Source organism: Saimiri boliviensis, chromosome 5 (genome assembly GCF_048565385.1).
Source record: "Saimiri boliviensis isolate mSaiBol1 chromosome 5, mSaiBol1.pri, whole genome shotgun sequence".
NCBI lineage: Eukaryota > Metazoa > Chordata > Mammalia > Primates > Cebidae > Saimiri > Saimiri boliviensis.
The window spans coordinates 2,798,292-2,817,823 of record NC_133453.1 but is presented as its reverse complement, the minus strand read 5'-3'; the positions used below and the strand labels follow the sequence as shown (position 1 = coordinate 2,817,823).

General features: G+C 50.2%; 1 long non-coding RNA gene across 1 annotated transcript; it reads right to left on the bottom strand.

Annotated features, from left to right (window-relative positions):
* Nucleotides 1–1,175: 1,175 nt before the first annotated feature.
* LOC141584434 (uncharacterized) lies at nucleotides 1,176–14,646 on the bottom strand. Its single transcript, XR_012517491.1, has 3 exons — nucleotides 14,138–14,646; nucleotides 2,381–2,492; nucleotides 1,176–1,711 (listed from the first exon to the last, which is right to left on the bottom strand). It is a non-coding gene; the product is annotated as an uncharacterized LOC141584434 (long non-coding RNA).
* Between the last annotated feature and the right edge of the window lie 4,886 nt (nucleotides 14,647–19,532).

Sequence of the window (19,532 nt, the reverse complement as noted above, 5' to 3'; positions counted from 1 at the left end):
GCTCCATTCACCTGGATGGGACCCAGGGTTAACCTCGGCTGGATCAAACCAAACCATTTCTCTCTCTCCTCCTCCTCCACACTTGGCTCTTCGTCTTCAGCAAAGGTGTCGCACGCTCTGACTCTGGGGGGTTGGGTTTCTCCGGCTCCCCGCATTCCACCTGTCTTCCTTGGACTGTCTCCACTGCCCGAGAGGGAAGGACACACCCATCTCCTCCTCCATCATTCCCTCAACCTGCTCTTGCTAGACTTCAACCTCTTTCCATTTCTCTTTGCAACCCTGTTCCCTCTCGGGGCTGGTTGGCAGCGCGTGTGTTAGAGAAACCTGACGGGGACTTTCGGTTGTCCTGCCCAGAAGCCATGAGAGGTAGCCGGGAGGTGATCAACATGAAGGGTGGAGGACCCTGCAGCAATTTGGACAGAGACCTTATGGCGATGCCCAGAGAGACCGTGTTCCCCACGAAATGGCATTTATTTATAGGATGGCCCAGACAACCTAAAGCGTATAAACCCACATGGAAAGGGATTGGTAGGAAGCAGGAAAACACGGAAGGAGAGGCTTTCCATTGTTAATGCCTATTCTTGTTACAACGCTCTTTGCACAAAAAGAAATACAAGGTTCAGCTCATTTGCCGCCTGGCTGTCATTCTGTGGCTGGGGGTGTTCTTCCCTCACATATCAGCACTGAGCGGCTTGGCATTGGTGGGTTGCTTTGTTTTTTTGGAAATACTAACCTTAGGCTTGTCAGAGGATAACCCAGAAAACTGGCACTAATGCCAAAAACCGTAACGGCAGGAATAGTGTGGAATCCGCAGCTACAACTGGCTCCATGTCTGCAGGGAAGCAGGACAGGACACCTCCGTTACTGCAAAGCCCCCTGCATGGAGGTGCCCATGTCTGCAAGGAAGCAGGACAGCATGCCTCCATTACTGCAAAGCCCCCTGCATGGAGGTGCCCATGTCTGCAAGGAAGCAGGACAGCATGCCTCCATTACTGCGAAGCCCTCTGCATAGAGGTAAGTCCCGAGCAGCTAAGCAGCCATCATTTTCAGCGTCAAACCTTTGAAGCATTTTCCTAGAAGTGTTTTTTTATTAATGGATTACCCACTTCTCCGACCTCTTAAGAGAACCACACTGAACATATTGTTTTCTCTACAAACTCGAGGTCATCAACGTGAACATCGTGCTCTCTTGAGCTGAGATGGGCCGCAGTGAGGATCCCAGCACTCGATGGGTGGGGGTTGCAGGAAACGTCAGAGACTGTGCCTGGAAACGAGAGCTTTGAAAATTCTTTTTTCTGAAACAGTGCGGCTAAGCGCTGATGTTCATTGAAGCTGGGTGTTAGGCACACAGAGGTTTCTGGCAATCTCTACTTTTATGTAAGTAGAGGATGGAAATTATATGTGGAAATTTCCCCCGTAGAATCTTAAAATTTGTTTCTCTGGTTTTGTACAGTTTTTCCTGCCTTCTAAGAAAAATCCTGGTATCGGGCTGGACAGATGACATTCCCTGCTGTTTCCAGCATGCCCACCTCTAACCTGCTGCTTCTCATCAACTAGGGTCCCACAGTCTAGCAGCTCCTAAGCTCTGAAAGCCCCAGGCTCTGCCCGAAGGAAGGGTGGGACGCTTCTTAGCACAGATGCCTGGCGATGTCTGCTCCCGGCATTTCCTAGTTCCAGATGGGTGAAGGGTTCTTAAATTCCCTTCCTCACCCTAGGAGGGAGGAGAAGAGGAGAGAGTAAAGTCAGCAGGGACCTAAATGTCCTAGAAAAAAAAATACATGTGGCTATGGATGGAGAAAGGGTTTAGTTATGACTGAAAACCCAGATGCAATTAAACAAGAGTTACAAAGACAAATGGCAACTGGAGGGAGAATGTGTGCAACCTACATCAAAGGTAATGGACCAATATCCCTGATACATAAAGAACATGTAGAGGCACACAGGGGAAAAGATACACAAATCTCGTGGAAAAATGGACAAAGGCATAAGTAGATCATTCAAGATAGAATAAATGGCTCTAAGTCATATTAAAAGGTAATCACCTGATACAGAAAAAGCAGGATTTAGAAACAAAAGAAAAAAGAAATGTTCACTTTCACTCACAATTGAATACATAATCATGAAAAGGAGAGCAGTCACCATTTCTCATCCATTGGATTGGCAAAAAAAAAAAAAAAGAGTCAAAAGCTTGGTAATACATCACCTGGTGAGGCTGTGGGATAATATATTCATACGCTGTTACTGGGGATGCAAAATGCAGTATCTTTCCAAAGGAGAGTTTGGCAGCTCCTCACAGCACTGTACACCCACTTACCCTTTGACTCAGCAATTTTTTCCTTGGGAACTTACTCCAAAGAAATGCCCCGCTGTGCAAAAATACCTGTATATAAAGTTATCCAGCCTGGCGCCGTGGCTCATGCCTGCAATCTCAGCACTTTTGGAAGCCAAATCGGGTGGATCACTTGAGGTCAGCAGTTGGAGACCCGTCACTGCTAAAAAAAATACAAAAATTAGCCAGGCATGGTGGTGGGTGCCTGTCATCCCAGCTACTCAAGAGGCTGAGGCAGGAGGATCATTTGAACCCAGGAGGCGGAAGTTGCAGTGAGCAGAGATCACACTGCTGCAATCCAGCCTGGGTGACAGAGTGAGACTCCATCTCAAATAAACAAATAAATAAAGTTATCCAATATAGCAGGGATTTTTTAATAATTAAAAATATATTGAATGCCCACACACAGGAAATGTGCTGAATTAATGGTGGCACAGAGTAGGGTACCACACAGCTGTGGAAAGAGAAAGATTGCTGTGAACTCACATGGCATGTCAGACACCATATTAAGTGATACAAGCAAATTGCACAGAGTACATATGCAATGTTAACTGTTGTTTAAGGAAAGAAAGGATATAAGTACAAACACTTATTCCTACAAAAAGAAGCCAGAATAAACCAGGAACGACATAGGTTTCCTATTCAAGGATAGGAATGGCGTGGGTGGGATAGGAAAAGACTGGTATTTCTCTGAGTATATCCTAGCTCTTCTGTGCAGTTTTGATTCTTGGAGACAAGTTAATGTTTTACTTATTCAAAAATTTAAGTCAACTAGTGTAGGAGGTAAAAAGGTCCTCTTCAAAGTTTCCCTTCTTGTTAAAGAATAAATAATAAATGTTAGAAATAATAGTTTTCTTTCAAAGACTAACTTTCTTCAAAGCCTTCTTGCTTTTTGCTTGTAATTCTTTGTTAAGCCCTACCCTATGTAGCTGTTAGATAATAAAGGAATAATTGCGGTCTATGTCCTTGTACTTTTACCATGATGTTTGTGCTGGACATGCTCACAGGTATGTCCCGGCTCGCAGCCTATCCTCCTTCCTTATTGAAGAATGTTTTTACCTTTCTAAGTCCTTTCACAAGCAATGGCCTCTTTTCCTTTGTTCTCCACTGCCTTTAACTATTTTGGAAAGTTTTAAGTTGTTAGCCAATCGGGTTTAGCCTAGACGGTGAGGTCCAGCTCAACCCAACTGAGGCAGGACACAGTAGTAAGAACCCTAGGAGCATGGAATAGATATTCCTGCCTTTCCTTTCTTCAGCGTGCTCCCACGGCAGGATTGCTGATGGGTAGCACAGTTGCTGCAGAAGGTAAAAGTGCCTTGCTGAGAAAACTTTTTGTCTGAATGCTGATTTTTCCTTATGGTACCTAGGAATGAGCATTCTGTCTCTAACAAATGGTGGCCCGTATAGGGACCCATTTCCCTCTGGGGGTGGTCTCTGATTCTCTCTTGTGAGGATGCATATTCTGCTGCCTCGTGGAGGCAGCCTCAGGAGTAAGGAATCAGAACCCACCTGGTGTGAGGAATAAACCCAGACTCTCAGCAATGTGGGGAAAGGCTTGCAGCACTGCGATGACCAGGCAACTTTGTGCACAGACCAAGGTAGCAAACATCACAAGGGCGTGACAAAGTACTTCCTTGGTGGTCAAAAATCTGGAGGTTGCATTGAGTGTGGGAGTGCGTTTGTGGCAAGATTGCTGATGGACAGCACCCTTTCTGAAGAAAGTAAAATTGCCTCCCTGAGAAAACTTTTTGTCTGAATGGTAATTTTTTCTTGTGGTACCTAGGAGCAAGCATTCTGTCTCTAACAACAAGGAAGGAAGGGAAAAACACACAGCTATAGACCCAGAGAAACACACGAACCCAGCTGTATCTCAGAGGGCTGACATGACTGCTGCAATTCCCAAAGATAGCTGTGCCCACAGCCCATCCCACTAACTCTTCTGCAGCAAGACCTTGGTATACTCTTATCGAAAGCTGGCATTGAGGGAATGTGTTCTCTTTCCGGGTCCACAAAGGGGCGTAGTTTTTAGGGCAAGAACTTCCCAGTGCCGTGCCCGCCTACCATTTCTCTCCATCTGGGAGATTTAATGGTTTCTGTTTTAATTTTTGCAGGCACGGGAAAGGATGAAAAGTCAATCATTCCAGCAGAAGTTTAAGGGAACTCTCATTGGCCAGGGGTTTTGGAGAAGGTGGGAATTCCTCCCAGGTTAAAAGTCCCCTTCTTCCACATCCCTCTGGGACTCCATCTTTGGGTCCCCTTCCACAAACACTCCCTTGGTGGAAGCTATCTTTCTCTCTCCTGGAGTTCCCCTCTGGGGTCCCCTTCCACACACTCTGTCTCTTGTGGAAGCTTTCTCTCTTCCTCTCCTTTTTCTCTTTACCTAAATAAATCACTTTCTGCAAACACTGTTTTGGGGTCTGGTATTTACTTTAAAAGTGCTCTGTGCTGTGGTCTCTTCTTCCATTCTTGGGTGACTAATAGACCAAGAACCTGAAGAAACATCTTCTCAGGGAAACTGAGGGCTCCCCTGAACCCCAACATCACAGCATCTCTTTCTTCTTTCCCTCAGCTTGAGGAGCCCCCTGTCCCTGCTTGGATGAATGAAATATGGTAGAAGTGATTTGGGGCCAGCCTCAGGAACATGCCTTCCCTGGCCCAGCAGCATTCACTCCCTCTCTTGAAGCCTTGAGCTTCTGTATAAGAAGTCCAGGCTCCTCTGCTGGAAAGGGAGCCATGGAGGGAGCACTGAGGCCCCAAAGTGTGATGAAGCCATCTCAGACTTCCATGCAGGCCGAGTCCTTGCCTGACTTCATACTATCAGCTGTACCCACATGAGACACTCCAAACAGGAACCATCCAGCTGAGCACAGTCAACCACAAAACTGTGAGGATAAGGAAATGTTTTCGCACCTCTAAGTGTTGGCTGGTATGTTATAAGGCAACAGACGATCAGAACAGTAACCACATAGAAGGGGAAAAAACATATTAAAGTAACATTTGAGGATAACCTCAGTCTAGAGAGAAAAATATCTTTTTGCTGGGCATAAATCTTGAATGTTACTCAGTATGGTTATTTTTGAAACTATTTTGTGTGTGTGCTATGATTGTGTAAATGAATAGTTAGAGAGATGCTGTAGGAAAAGGAGAAACAAATGTGGAATAGTGGAAGGCAAGTCAGGACTTTTCAGCATTAGGCTAGTCTGAGAACGGTTAGGATGATCTCATAGCCAGGATACCTACATAAATATGAATGCCACACCCAAAACTCAAAAATGTTTATGTGTGGTATTCATATTTATAGAGGCATCTGGCTGTGTCCGTGGAAAGTGCTCTGAAACAGTGATGCACATCAACAGTGAGCACACTAGTGGCCAGACAGGGTCCCTAAATCCCATTTTTCACTAAGAAAGCAGAGTTCTTTGGAGAAGCGATTGAGTCCAGGACCAAAGGAAGAAAGGGAAACCTAGAATGGCTTGTTTTTGCCACAAAGTTAACAAATGCTCAAAATATGATAGCAGCATATGAAAAGGAAGGGGCTCCCACTGGCCAAACCAAAGGGGATTTGAACATCAAGATGAATAGTAAGACCAATGGGCTAGAATGCATTAAACTTGTTAAAAAGAGAGGGAGACCATGTGTCCATATTAATTTTAGAAAGGAACAGAAGAGAAGGAAATGTTTTCCACTGTAAGTAGAATATCAACTAATCAATGTGGAAGGAATGATAAGAGTTAGAAAATAATAAATTTTGCAACCAATACAGTAATAAATGATTCATGCAAAACTCATCAACAGAAGTTAACACCAGTGAGTCAAAATATATTAGGAAACAGTTTGTCTCCACAGTTTAAAGTACCCCTCACAGATGATTTAACAAGTACTAGGGGAAAAATTATGTTGACAGTGGAGGACTCTGCAACAGCACTGTAACCAGTGGTCAAACTCACATCTCTAGCCGTGGGACAAAGTGACTTTGTGTGCCTCCTGATACGGTACACAGAGGAGAACACAACATCAGTTGTTTTGTGTCCTTGCCAAAAATGCAACCGTAAGTCAAATCATAAGGAAACCATAAGACAATCCCAAATGGAAGGGCATTGTACCAAACAAGGAGGCTGTACTCTTCAAAAATGTCATAAAATACAAAGGACACACACTATTCATAGCAGCATTATTCACAACAGCCGAAAGGCTGAAGCGACCCCAGTGTCCATTGACAGATAAATGGATAAAATCTGGTATGCACCCATAGTGCTGTATTTTTCAGCCTTAAAACGGAAAGAAACTCTGACATACGGCGCAACACGAATGAACCCTGAGGACATTATATGAGTAAAATAAGCCAATCACAAAAGATTGTATGATTCCATTTTAATGAGATACCTAGAGTTGTCAAAGTCCTAGAGACAGAAAGTGCAATGGTGGTTGCCAGAGGCTGGGGAGAGGAGAAATGGGGAGTTAGTGTCTGACAAGTACAGAGGTTCAGTTTGGGAAAATGAGAAAGTTCTGGAGATGGAAGGAGGTGATGGTGGCTTGGTTGCTTGGTTGCTTGGCAATGTGAACAGACATGATTAACACTGCTGGAATGTACATGGTTAAGATGGCAAATGTTAAATTGTGTTTTTACCACCACTAAAGAAAATTCTTCAACAAGTCAAAAGGAAGCTCAAGAAGATTAATAGACATGACAAACAAAAGCACTGTGCAATCCTGGATTGGGGGCTGGGGGTGGGGATGCTACTAAGGACATTATTAGGACAGTGGGCAAGATTGGGTTATGAACTGCATTTTTGATAATAGTATTATAACAATGTTTCATTTCCTGAATTTCATAACTTTATCATGCCATGCTGGAGAATGCAGCATTTTTAGGAGTTGTGCACTGAACTTTTAGAGCTTAAAGGTGATGAAGTCTGTGACTTACTTTTGTTATGTTCTAGCAAATAATAGTGTATATACATATATTCACAGAACACAAACATGGCAAAAATGGTAACAATTGTTGAAGCTAAATGAATAGTAATACCTTGTTTGCTGTATTTTTCTGGCAAATTTTGTATAGGCTTGGAATTTTTTCAAATAAAAAGTTGAAGCAAAAAACAAATCAAAAAAGAAAGGGGAGAAAAGGGAGGAGAGAGAGAGGGTGGAAAATGGGGCATCTCTGGGAAGCACCTCCTCTGTGCAGTGCTGGGTGGGAGCATCTCCTCTGTGCAGTGCTGGGTGGGAGCATCTCCTCTGTGCAGTGCTGGGTGGGAGCACCTCCTCTGTGCTGTGCTGGGTGGGAGCATCTCCTCTGTGCAGTGCTGGGTGGGAGCACCTCCTCTGTGCAGTGCTGGGTGGGAGCATCTCCTCTGTGCAGTGCTGGGTGGGAGCATCTCCTCTGTGCAGTGCTGGGTGGGAGCACCTCCTCTGTGCTGTGCTGGGTGGGAGCATCTCCTCTGTGCAGTGCTGGGTGGGAGCACCTCCTCTGTGCAGTGCTGGGTGGGAGCATCTCCTCTGCTTTGTGCTGGGGTGGGAGCACCTCCCCTCTGTGCTGTGCTGGGTGGGTCCTTCCCAGCTCTGCCCAGCTGGAGACTGAAGTGTCTGGAACCCAGGCCCTGCATCTGCCTGGTCTTGCCCAGCTTTCTAGCCACTGGGAGGCCGGGTAGCTGAGCGGGGAGAGGGTTACGCCAGCCTCAGAGCCTGTGCACGGCCCTTAGCTCCTTCCATCCCTGATGAACACAGGTGCGTCCGTCTGGAACTTCGTGTCCTTGAACTCCAGGACTCCTCAGCCGCCAGGGAGGACTGAGAGCTCTGAGTCTGGTTTCCGCAGGAGTTGGCCGGAGATGGAGACATCTGACCACTGGTGATGAAGCCGGCTCCACTACCTCCATCCCACCAGGCCAGGCAAGGTAGAGCCAGAGAGGGCATCTGAGCAGAAGGCAGGGCCCCTTCGCAGTGTGGCCCCTGGTTCCCCCATCGCTGGGGTCTGGAGAGGCTGGGGGCAGCCTGGAGCAGAGCCTAGGGCCTCAGGAGGAGCAACTTCAGCTGCCCTCTCCTTGGGGCTCTGGCCAAACCCCAGCCTCTGCAAGAAGCCAGACCCAGCTTTTCCCAGGGCGCCTGTGGAGGGTGGGCTTCCCAGGCCTGTGCACCCCCAGAGAGGGGCAGGGGGCCCACTTCCACGGGGCAGGGAGTTTCCAGCATGTCATCTTCTCTGGAACACCTCACCTCTGGGAAAGGTGTCACTGGCTTCGAGGCAGCTTGCTCGCCTGGGACCCTCTTGGGCGGTCTTAGCTTGGGCTAGCCTTGCCACCTGATAAGCCAAGCCTGTGGGCTCCTGGCTGCCTGGCCTCCGCCTCGGCCCACCTGCACACACAGCTCAGCACGAGCTTGTTCTGGACACCAGTTCCTCTGAAAGGAGGAAAACGGGGAAATATAATCTAAACATACAAAATGACAAAGTGCCAGCCTTCGGCCTGGGTGGCCCCTGGTGGAAACCGTGCCAGCCTCCTGGCGGCTCGGGAGGGCCGGTTGCAGCTTCCGCCGCAGCACACAGTACAGCATTATGGACCCATGAAGGACCATTCCACTCCAGGTCTCCACTCCAGGCCTCCACCCCAGGCCTCCGCCCCGCACCACAGAGGATTCGTCACATTCTTAGAACTTTGGAACGGCCTGCTTGACCTTTCTATGATCTAAAATTAACACTCAGAAAGCCTGAAAGCTCCTTAAAATATGACATTTCCCCTCCTTCTCAGAAACCTTAGTCTGTCTCCCTGCCACGGACTGGGGATTAGACCTGGAGCAGATCAAGGACCGGCTCTCCTGGAGAGGCCTCGGTGCCCACCCTCTCGTCCCTCTGGCTGATAAAGGGATGCCCCACTCAGTGCCCTTCCTGCTCCCTGATGACACTAAAAAGACGAAAACTTTTAATCCCACCCTGGACGCAAGTGTTGCTCTTGGCTACAGAACGACAAAGTAAGAGTAATTATCAGAGGGCCAGAGACCTAGGAAAACAGCAATGGATTTCACGAGGCTACGAGGACCCTTTACCAGAGGCTGTGCCACCCTGCCCTGCTCGCCCTCCAGCAGAACGGACGGAAGGCAAAGCCAGGCACCTTTATGCCAGAGAGGTGTGGCATTGCCTAAACGCCGAGTCATTCAACAGCAAAGCCTCTCGTGAAGGCAGGACAGACCCAAGGGCAGGAACCAACCTCCCTCCGTGCGGGGCAGGGGACCACAGGTGTCTGGGTCACCTTCCTGTCAACTGCACCAGGTCTAGACCCAGCTGTTGGGAGGTGAGGTAAACCCAGCAGTCCCAGGGGTCTTCCCCCTCAAAAATCAGTCTCTTAGTTCATCTACAGATTCCCCAGCAACGGCAGCATTTTGGAGTCCCCCCGAAAGCCCCATAAGATTTATGTTTTTAGCTAGGTATTTCAAGATTGCAGATGATTTACGTTTGAATAGTACGCTCTTCCTCACTCTGTCTCTCCCTCCCTCCTTCCTTCTTTGCTTCTTTCTCTTTCTCTCTTTCCCTCCCTCCCTTCCTTCTTCTGTCTTTTCATCTTTCTTTCTTTTTGTTTTCATTTGTTCATTCCCTTTTCTTTTCTTTCTGAGAATCTCACCCTGTCATCCAGGCTGGAGTACAGGGGCATGATCTCAGCTCACTATAGCCTGGACCCCGTAGGCTCAAGTGATCCTCCCACCTGCCACCATACCTGGCTATTTTTTTTTTTTAAGAGATGGGGTCTTGTTATGTTGCCCAGGCTGGAGTCAAACCCCTGGGCTCAAGTGATCCTCCTGCCTTGGCCTCCCAAAGCACTGGGGTTATAGGTGTGAGCCACCACACCTGGCTATACACCTTTTAAATGTTCCTGCACACATTTGGTGAGGAAGAAGCCTCTATCTGAGGTTTGTCACTGTTTTCTGAGAAGCACATGGGGTGTGGAAGGAAGCGCCCCAGGGAGAAAGAACGTCACCATTTCACAGCCACACACAGGAAAGGTGGGTGAATCCGGGCAACCCTCTGGAACCATCTAAGCCTCCAGATCAAACAGTCAGCCCCGTAGGACGGCCGTCTGCTTGCTGCGTGCACACACATGGACTCATCGAGTAGGCGGAGAAGACATTCGCATTCCAAGAAAACCGAGCTTGGAGAGTATAAATCTCGTTCAAGGTCACAGGCTGAACACTGGTCGGGCCGGGAATAAAAATCAAGTCCTCCACGTGCAGGCTCTGGGCGCTTTTCTGCTGCAGTGCCTGGGCGTCCAGAAATCTCAGGCACCTCAAATACAGCCATGAAATGGAGAATAAAGTTTAAAGTCCCGCTGAGTGGCAATAAAAATATCTACTGGAGAGGCGGCCCCACCCAAGGTCCCGAGGGTTGCGTTAAATGTGATATTAAGATGATGAGTGCGACACACTTGTCTGTCAGATCGGTCCTGTTCTGAGGAGCAGAGAGGTACTCAAGTTACTGGGGCTGATGAGGCAGGGCTGGAGAAACGCAGGAAGCTGGGAGAAATAACACCAGCTCAGAGCAGGCCTTTCGAAGGGCGGGACTGTTACCAGGACACGCTTATCTGTCACTGCTCAGCCATGAAGTTCGTCACTGACTCTCAGGACTCCACTTCCAGGCCCCGGCCAGGACAGCTGGCCCCTTCCCTCCCCTCCAGTCTCAGTTTGGCTGTCCACCTACCGCCCCCCTCCCTGGCTTCTGCCTTGAGTCCCCACGCTGGCCTCCCCAGGTCCCATCGCCCTGTCCTGAGCTGCTTTAGAGTGTGTTTGTGGAGCGGAGCTTTCCTGCCAGGCCACATCGGAGGCCACCTGGTAGTCTGCTGGAGTGGCCTGCTGTCAGTTTCATCCAGTACGTCCAGTTGGCTGTGGCCAGTGTGACTCAATGACAGAGGCAGCTTCTTTAGAAGGCAGAGTGGGGCTGTGGTAGGAACAGGGACAAAAGCAATGGATGCCAAGTTGCCCCGGGAGTCTCTTGTTTTTGAGGCAGGGTCTCACTCTGTCACCCAGGCTGGAGTACAGTGTGGCACAATCAAGGCTTACTGCACCCAGGACCTCTGGAGCTTAAGCAATTCTCCCGTCTCCTTCTCCTAAGTAGCTGGGACCACAGGTATGAAATATAAAAACTTTTTTTTTTGTAGAGATGGGGTCTCACCATGTTGCCCAGGCTGGTCTTGAACTCCTGAGTTCAAGCAATCCTCCTGCCTCAGCCTCCCAAAGTGCTGGGGTTGCAGGGGTGAGCTACTGAGCCCGCCCACCCCCGATAATCTTTGATGCCTCCCATCTTGTCCCAGTAACCTTCAGTGTCCGCAGAAGGAACAGGTGTCAGTACGTTCAGGCCACCGTAACAAAATGCCATGAACTGGGCGGCTTCTTAACAGTAAGCTCTGTCTCTCACCGTGTGGAGGCTGGGAAGTCCAAGGGCAGGCGGAGCCTGCAGGCAGGTGTCTGGTGAGGGCTACTTGCCGGCTCACAGATGGCAGCTTCTAGCTGTGCCCTCACTCAGTGGAAGGGGTGAGGAAGTTCGCTGGGGCCTCTTTAGTAAGAAGCATCGATTCCATTTAAGAGGGTTCTGCCCCCATGACCTAATCACTTCCTAAAGGCCCCTCCTGCTAATACCATCACCCTGAGGCAAGGATTTCAGCCTGTCAGTTTTGGAGGGACACAGATGTTCAGCCCGTAGCAACTAGAAATTGCAGACAACCACCCAAGGTGGTGCGTCCGCCTCAGCAGAGAAACTTACGTGAGCAGAGTGTTTGCTTCTTACACACGCGCAAGCTTGCGGCGGTGGCCTGGCCTGTTCGTCACAGCGTGGCGTTTCTGCGCGGCGGGGCGGGCTGTCGCTGTTTGCGGTGGTTTGCAGTCCCTTCCCCGAGGTGAGAAGATCCAGCCCTCCCCGCAGAGCTCAGAAGGGCTTCTCCAGCCAGAGCAGTGTGGGCCGAGTGGTGTGCGACGCTTCCCGTCGGAAGCGCTGAGAGCCAGCCTGTGGTTCTGGAAGTCTCCCTGCCCTCTCTGCGTGAGCCGGGCAATGTCCCAGGTGGAGCTGCTCCCGTCCAGGGCATTAGGGAGCAGAGCCCCAGCCCACGGGCGGTGGAGTGAGAAGTCACCCTGTGGTTGTCAGCCCTGAGAATCAGGGATCATTCCCGCCGCATGACTTAGCCCAGCCACTCCTTAGAGCCTGTGAAGGCTTTTGCCGTAAATGTAACTTGATTTTTTTATTGACACATCCTCTTCCTTTTATCTGCATTTGCTGCGTGTTCCTATTTTTCATCCTTCAACAAAAAAAGAAAAAAAAAAAAAGAAACACCTGCAGGACAAAGTGACTCACACCTATAATCCCAGCACTTTGGGAGGCTGAGGTGCGTGGATCACCTGAGGTCAGGAGTTCAAGACCAGCCTGGCCAACATGGTGCAACCCTGTCTCTACTAAAAATACAAAAATTAGCCAGGCGTGGTGGCGCACACCTGTAATCCCAGCTACTCAGGAGGGGGAGGCAGGAGAATCGCTTGAACCTGGGAGGCAGAAGTTGCAGTGAGCTGAGATAGCACCACTGACTCTGGCCTGGGTGACAGAGCGAGACTGTCTCAGAAAAATGAAACGAAAACCAAAGTCTCTGCACTTGTTTTATGTGTGTCTTTGTATGAAGCCTCTGGCTGAATTTGAGGGATGAAGGTTTAATCCTGTAGTCTCCAGTTTCGTTTTTTTTTTTTTTTTTTTTTTTTTTTTAACGTGAGTTTCGTCTCTTTACAGTTATGGTTAATAGTAAAATAATTAAAATTGTTTCTATTATTGGATGTGATATTTCATTTACCTTTTCTGCCTTTTCTAAGCATGAAAACGTTTTCAGGTTTTTCTTTCCCCCACAAGATGGCTTGGCGGCTGTAGATTTTTATTACTACTCTTGGTAGTGGCTGTCCTTCATTTTCAGTCCATATTCGGAACTCTGGACTTTTTCTAATGGAGTCTCAGGTATCTTCATCCTTATTCTGAACCAGGAACGTTATTTCCTGTGTCTCGCCCTATCTATGTTATTGTTATTGTTTATAAATGCACAAAGGTGAATAGCATTTTTACAGCGAGCAGGCACTTTACGGGCACATTCGACCAGCTGCTCACAGAGATGGGACTGATCTTTAGTGGACTTGCTCGCAGCGGCTTCCAGCCTGAGGGTTGCGTCTTTCCTGGGCTTGGGACCCTTCTTGGCACTGTCTGTTCAATATCATTTCCCCACCTGCTGCTCCTCTTTCCCGGACCTCCTCCGGGAGGGGCCAGAGTTGCCCAGGGGACTCTGCTGGTCTCTCGCCTGCTCTTTTAAATCTCAGTTGCTGTGTGATGCGCTCTTGGAGAATTCCTGATGTCCGTCTTTCGACTCACCTGAGATCTCTTTGCCTGCATTTGCTGAGGATTTTATTGGATTTGCCGGCATCCTTTGTATTTCAATGAGCATCTTTTTTACTTTCAGATTTGTTAATTCCATATTTTCCATTTCCATCGGTTTTGATCTTTTTCATTTCTGCCAAGTTTTGTGTATAGTTAATTACTCTTTGTAAGCCATTTCTCGTCTTTTCTCTTTAGGATGCTAAAAAACTTACTTTAAGGTCATTTTCTGACTGCTCTGGTTTTCTCTCTGCCCCATGCCTCTCCACCCTCCGCCTTCTCTCCCTGTCCATACCCCTCACACACACTCAACCCTGTCTGCCCAGAGGGTTTGCATCGGCCTCTGCAGCCTTGAGGGATGCCCTCTGTGAACCAGGTTTCACATCCCACAGAGCATTGGATAAATCATGAATAGAGTAACGGCGCTGCGGGCGCCTTACCTGGGTCCTGGACAGGAGGCGGCCTCCTCCCACATCCTGCTTCTCGAATCTGGAGGCTGAAGTCCGGGAAGCACTCAGCTGGGATTTTCCTTCTGTTCCCTCTCTGGGGTGGGGGTCTCTCTGTGCAGTCAGCAGCCTCTGCTCCCCACCCCGGGAGCTGTGCCAGCTCTTTCCCGACCTTGGTTCCAGGCCGGAAGCCCCATCTCAGACCCCACCCACGGGTGTTGTTCTGTCTCTTTTTGCTGTCTGCGATGCTTGGCTTGTTTTGTTGAAATGTTTTATCTAATGCTGCCACATATTCGGAGCAAGGAAGAGGCCTCAGACCATGAACTTGGAGGGCCCTGCTGTCCCGAAATCCAGAAGGTTCATTTCTTTGTTTACTTAAATCAGCTTAAACCCAACTTGGAGCCCCACCCTGTGGGGCTGGCAGAAAATGCAATTCTCTTCCCTCCTAGAGTTGCTCCAGGACCCAGAAGCTTCCATGGTGCCCAGAAGAGCTGCAGGGCAGGGAGCTGTCACCATCACCTCCTGGGCAGCCACTCCATGCCTGCACGTCCTGCTGCCTTAGGCTGGCGGCTGTTCCTGCGTCCTGCCTGGTGCCCGGGGATCCTGGCCAGGGACGAGTGCCTCGGGGCACGATGTGGGCAGCCGAGTGCGCTCCACCCTCCTGGGCTGTGCCTTGGAGCTGTGCTCAGACCTCAAGCCCTTGGGGACACCGGTCTCCTCCTCTTCCCAGCCTCAGTGAATCTCACCCTATCCCTCCCACTCACCTCCTGGGTTTGGGTTTTTATGAAATGGGTTTAGGTTTTTACAAAAGACAGAAAGAGCCTTTGGCTTTGAGCTGCTTTGGCTTTCTGCCTGGAAAAAAAATCCCCGAGGCAAAAAAATTACAAAGAGCAGGGTGATCTGCTTGAAATCGGATGAGGGAGAGAAATAGGAAAAGCAAAACAAAGATTAATATCTCCACCCATCCCCTCAAAATGTATTCCCTCACACATCCCATTAGGAGCTGGCGAATGAATGGGCTGCCATTCTGAGAAGGGCCAGTTCTTGGGGGAAACAACTGGCAGCCACCACATCCAGAAGCCAGGGATGTGGGGCATCTGAGGTAGGGGCCACGGCCCAGCTGGTCGGGCAGAGCCAGAAGGACCACGTCCCAGCCCTCGCTCAGAGCGGCCCCTCGGCGTCGACCACCCTGAGTTACCAGCAAAATGCCAACGACCTTTTCAAAACTTGTCTGCTCTGAAGCACACTGGGAGAGCACGTGTCTATGGTTTAGAATGCTTACCCTCCAAAAGCATTTTAAACATGATTTTGTCCCTTGAAGAGTGAGCTTCAATCACTAGAGACCTGCAAAGAAGCCTCGTGGTTTGCAGTGTCACTGGGTCCGTGGCTGCTGCCGTCTGTCCCGTTGGGTCACTGCGTTCTCCATGAGAGAGGGTGGGGATGGTGGGCCTGGGTGCGGAGGCTCAAGTTCCTCACAAACTCTTCGGGGTCTTCCCGGCACGCCACTCCCCTTCTGCCCCGCCCACGACGTTTATCTGTAAAGCACGAGTTCTGCTGGAGTAAATGGTACCACCTCCAAAAGATGTGTCCAGCAGGAACATCAGAATGTGACCCTAGTTGGCCAAAGGGCCTTTGTGCATGTAATAAGGATCTCCAGATAAGATCATTCTGGTTTAGGTGAGCCTTAAATCCAATGGCAAGACTCCTAGGAGAAGAGAAGGGGAGAAGATGCAGAGACACGGGGAAGCAGGACGTGTGGAGGCAGACGCAGAGGCCGGAGTGATGCGTCCACTGCCAGGCTTCCCACACCTGCCAGCCTTCCCACACCTGCCAGCCTTCCCACACCTGCTGGGCTTCCCACACCTGCCAGCCTTCCGACACCTGCCGGGATTCCCACACCTACCGGGATTCCCACACCTGCCAGCCTTCCCACACCTGCCAGGCTTCCCCACACCTGCCAGGCCTCCCACACCTGCCGGCCTTCCCACACCTGCCGGGCTTCCCACAGCTGCCAGGCTTCCCCACACCTGCCAGCCTTCCCACACCTGCTGGCCTTCCCACACCTGCCAGGCTTCCCACAGCTGCTGGGCTTCCCCACACCTGCCAGCCTTCCCACACCTGCCAGCCTTCCCACACCTGCCAGGCTTCCCCACACCTGCCGGGCTTTGCACACCTGCTGGGCTTCCCACACCTGCCGGCCTTCCCACACCTGCCGGGCTTCCCCACACCTGCCAGGCTTCCCACACCTGCCAGGCTTCCCCACACCTGTCAGGCTTCCCACACCTGCCAGGCTTCCCCACACTCGCCAGGAGCTGCAGGGAGCCCCGAAGCTGACTCTGCCTGGCAGCCGCGGAAGAAACCAGCTCTGCTGCTGTGATGTCCAACTTCCAGCCTCCAGAACTGTGTGAGGACACATTTCTGTTGTTTGAAGCCACCCAGTTTGGGGTCGTTTGTGATGACACCCCTAGGAAACTAACTCAGGAGGTTAATTTATATTGTCTCGAAGCCTCCGCAGATGTCTCCAGGCTACAGCTAGGAAGTGGGGTTTTGAATGTGGAATCCCCGCAAGAACGCAGCACACAGATTCCCGTCTCCACCGTCTCCCTTCTCTCTGGATCCCGGGCCAGCCGAGAGGAGGCTGCCCTTCCCAGGCTGCTGCACCAAGGCCTGGGGTCCTGCCAGTGAAGCTTACAAGAGAAATGGCTGTGGGATGTGAGGGTCGTTAGCCCGGGAGAGAGGAGACCTCCAGGGCCGTGGTAAGTGGTCCCACAGAGTTGAAAGCTGCTCATTTGGGAAAGAGATCAATCTTATTTTCGATAGTTCCAGAGGCAGCACTGCAAGAGGGGTCAGATTTCCTTTCTTTTTGAGACGGAGTCTCACTCTGTCGCCCAGGTTGGAGTGCAATGGCATAATCTCGGCTCACTGCAACCTCTGCCTCCCGATTCAAGGGATCCTCCTGCCTCAGCACCCCCGAGTAGCTGGGATTACAGGTGCCTGCCACCATGCCTGGCTAATTTTTGTATTTTTAGTAGAGATAGGGCTTCACCATGTTGGTCAAGCTGATCTCAACCTCCTGAACTCAAGTGATCACCTGCCTAGGCCTCCCAAAGTGCTGGGATTATAGATGTGAGCCCCTGCACCCGGCCCAGATTTCCTTTCAGTACAATTTCCTACCGGGAGAGGGCTGCAGCCCTGGAAGGCAGAATCTGCCTCTGCTGGCAGCCATGCAGGCAGGTAAGGGTGAGAGGGGTCACAGCCCTGTGGGTGTTTGGACCAGACGAAAATCTGAGTTTTTGGAAGTTCACCCTTCCTTGGGCTTTTAGATCTCACCAATACTAATTTGATTCCACAAAATCAGAGATCTCCAATGAGTAGGGCCCAGGAACCTGCACTCATGCAAAGAGCCGTTGTGTCCCAAGCAGTCTGGAGACTCAGGGCTAGTGGCTGAGTGTCCCCTGAGCTGGATGCAAGCCGACTGCAGCCTGCTGCAGCCCCAGGGCTGACCCACTGAGGACACACCCAAGGCCCAGGCATGGAAGGAGCCCCCCTTCTCTCCCCAGGGGTTGGGTCCTTTGCCCTATACAAATGCCTTTCTCGGCTCAAGACAGATCAGCCTCTCTCTTCCTGTTTCTGAATTTTGGCCAAGATTAATAATAGGAGACAACTTCTTACAACGTCCTTCCCTCCTTCTATCTCTCCCTAAAACCTGCCTCCTTCTAGAAGCCCTGTCTGGCTGCGACGTGCCCTCTGTCTCTATTCTCTGACTTAGCAAGCCAGCCGTTCCATTAGTTCACTGCATTTATCAGCTTGGGTGAATGTGTTGTTAACGCACTTTCAAACAAATGTTTGTTTTGAATTGACACATGATAATTGTACATGTTTCTGGGTTCAGTGTGATGCTTCCACATGTACACACATGGCATAATGATCAAAGCAGGGTGGTTAGCATGTCAGCCTCTCGGACCTTTACCACTTCTGTGTTGGGATAACACTGAGATCCTCTTTATCAGCTCCCGTGAAACACTTGACACATTCTTGTTCACCTGCGGTGTCACAGCACACCAGGGCCGTCCTTCCCTTCTCACTGGAGCTTTGCACCTGTTGAGCAAGCTCCTACCCGCACACGTCCAGTCTCTGGTAACCACCGTTCCACTCTCTATTTCTGTGAGATCAATGTTTTCAGATTCCACGTGTGCGTGAGATCGTGTAGTATGCGCCTTCTGGTGCCTGGCTTATTTCAGGCGGCATGATGGATGTCTGATCTGTCTCTCTCTAGACTGTAAGCTCCTGGGCGGAGGGGCTGTCTTCCTCTTACCCATTCTCGAGGTCCCAGGGTCCTGATGCACAGTAGGCACTTACATCCACCAGACTTAGGTTCAGCAGCAAGGGACGGAGACCCCGAGTTACCACTGACCCAACCACAAGAGATTTGTTCCCTCAAATAGAAACTCCAAAAGTGGACAGTGCGGGTGGTGTGGGCAGCTCGGCTCCACACAGCCATCAGGGATCCAGGCCGCCTTCCCTCTCTGCTCCACTGTCTCCCGGTGTTCTCGTAGTCTGAAATAGCTGCTGAGGTCTAGCCTGTACGTCCATGTGTCAGACAGCAGGAAGGAGGAGGGACGATTGGGGCACAGTCACTTTCCTTTAGGGAGGCAGCACACATCACTTCCAGCTACACTCCATTAAGCGGTTGCTACTCATGTAGCCAAATATAGATACAGGACAGTCTGGAGGAGTCGCTTTATTCCCGGCAGCCATGCTCGCTGCTAGAAAGAGCTCCATTCCTAGGAAATAAGGGGGTGGCCGGCAGCCTCTGCCGTGGGACTCAGTAATTATAACTTGAATAAACAGGTGAATCAGAGCCCAGCCACCTTCTTTATCTGGCAGGAGGATGCACTGCTGTTTATGGGCATTGCTCTTTCTGCCCGTAAAGATGCTGCTGGCATCGCTTCAGCTTCTCAGGGACATCAGACCAGCACCCCTGGAGAACAGGCACGTCCTTCCTTTCTCTTCTGTCATGCTATTTTGTCCCTCATTCCTCTTTCTGTCCCTCACTCCTCGTTCTGTCACTGGGCCCTCTGCCTTGCACACCATGGGTTACAGTGGAAGTTTGCTGTTGTGTTGGTAGTGGAGGCAGGGATGGTGTCCTCCACGGGGTTGGTGAGAGGCACTCACCTGCCTTGAATGGTTTCCAGATGGGCTTTCACAGTTCTCTAAAGTCCAACGTAAATACCATGGGGAAACAGGGCAGGCCTGTTACCACGATCCAACCAGGAAAGACCGTCCACTTCGTGGCGATGGTACCCATTCATCTCCCAATACGCGCAGACGCCAGGGTAGATGGAACCATCGCCATGCTTAATTATTTTTGATTAGTAAGGGAAACATG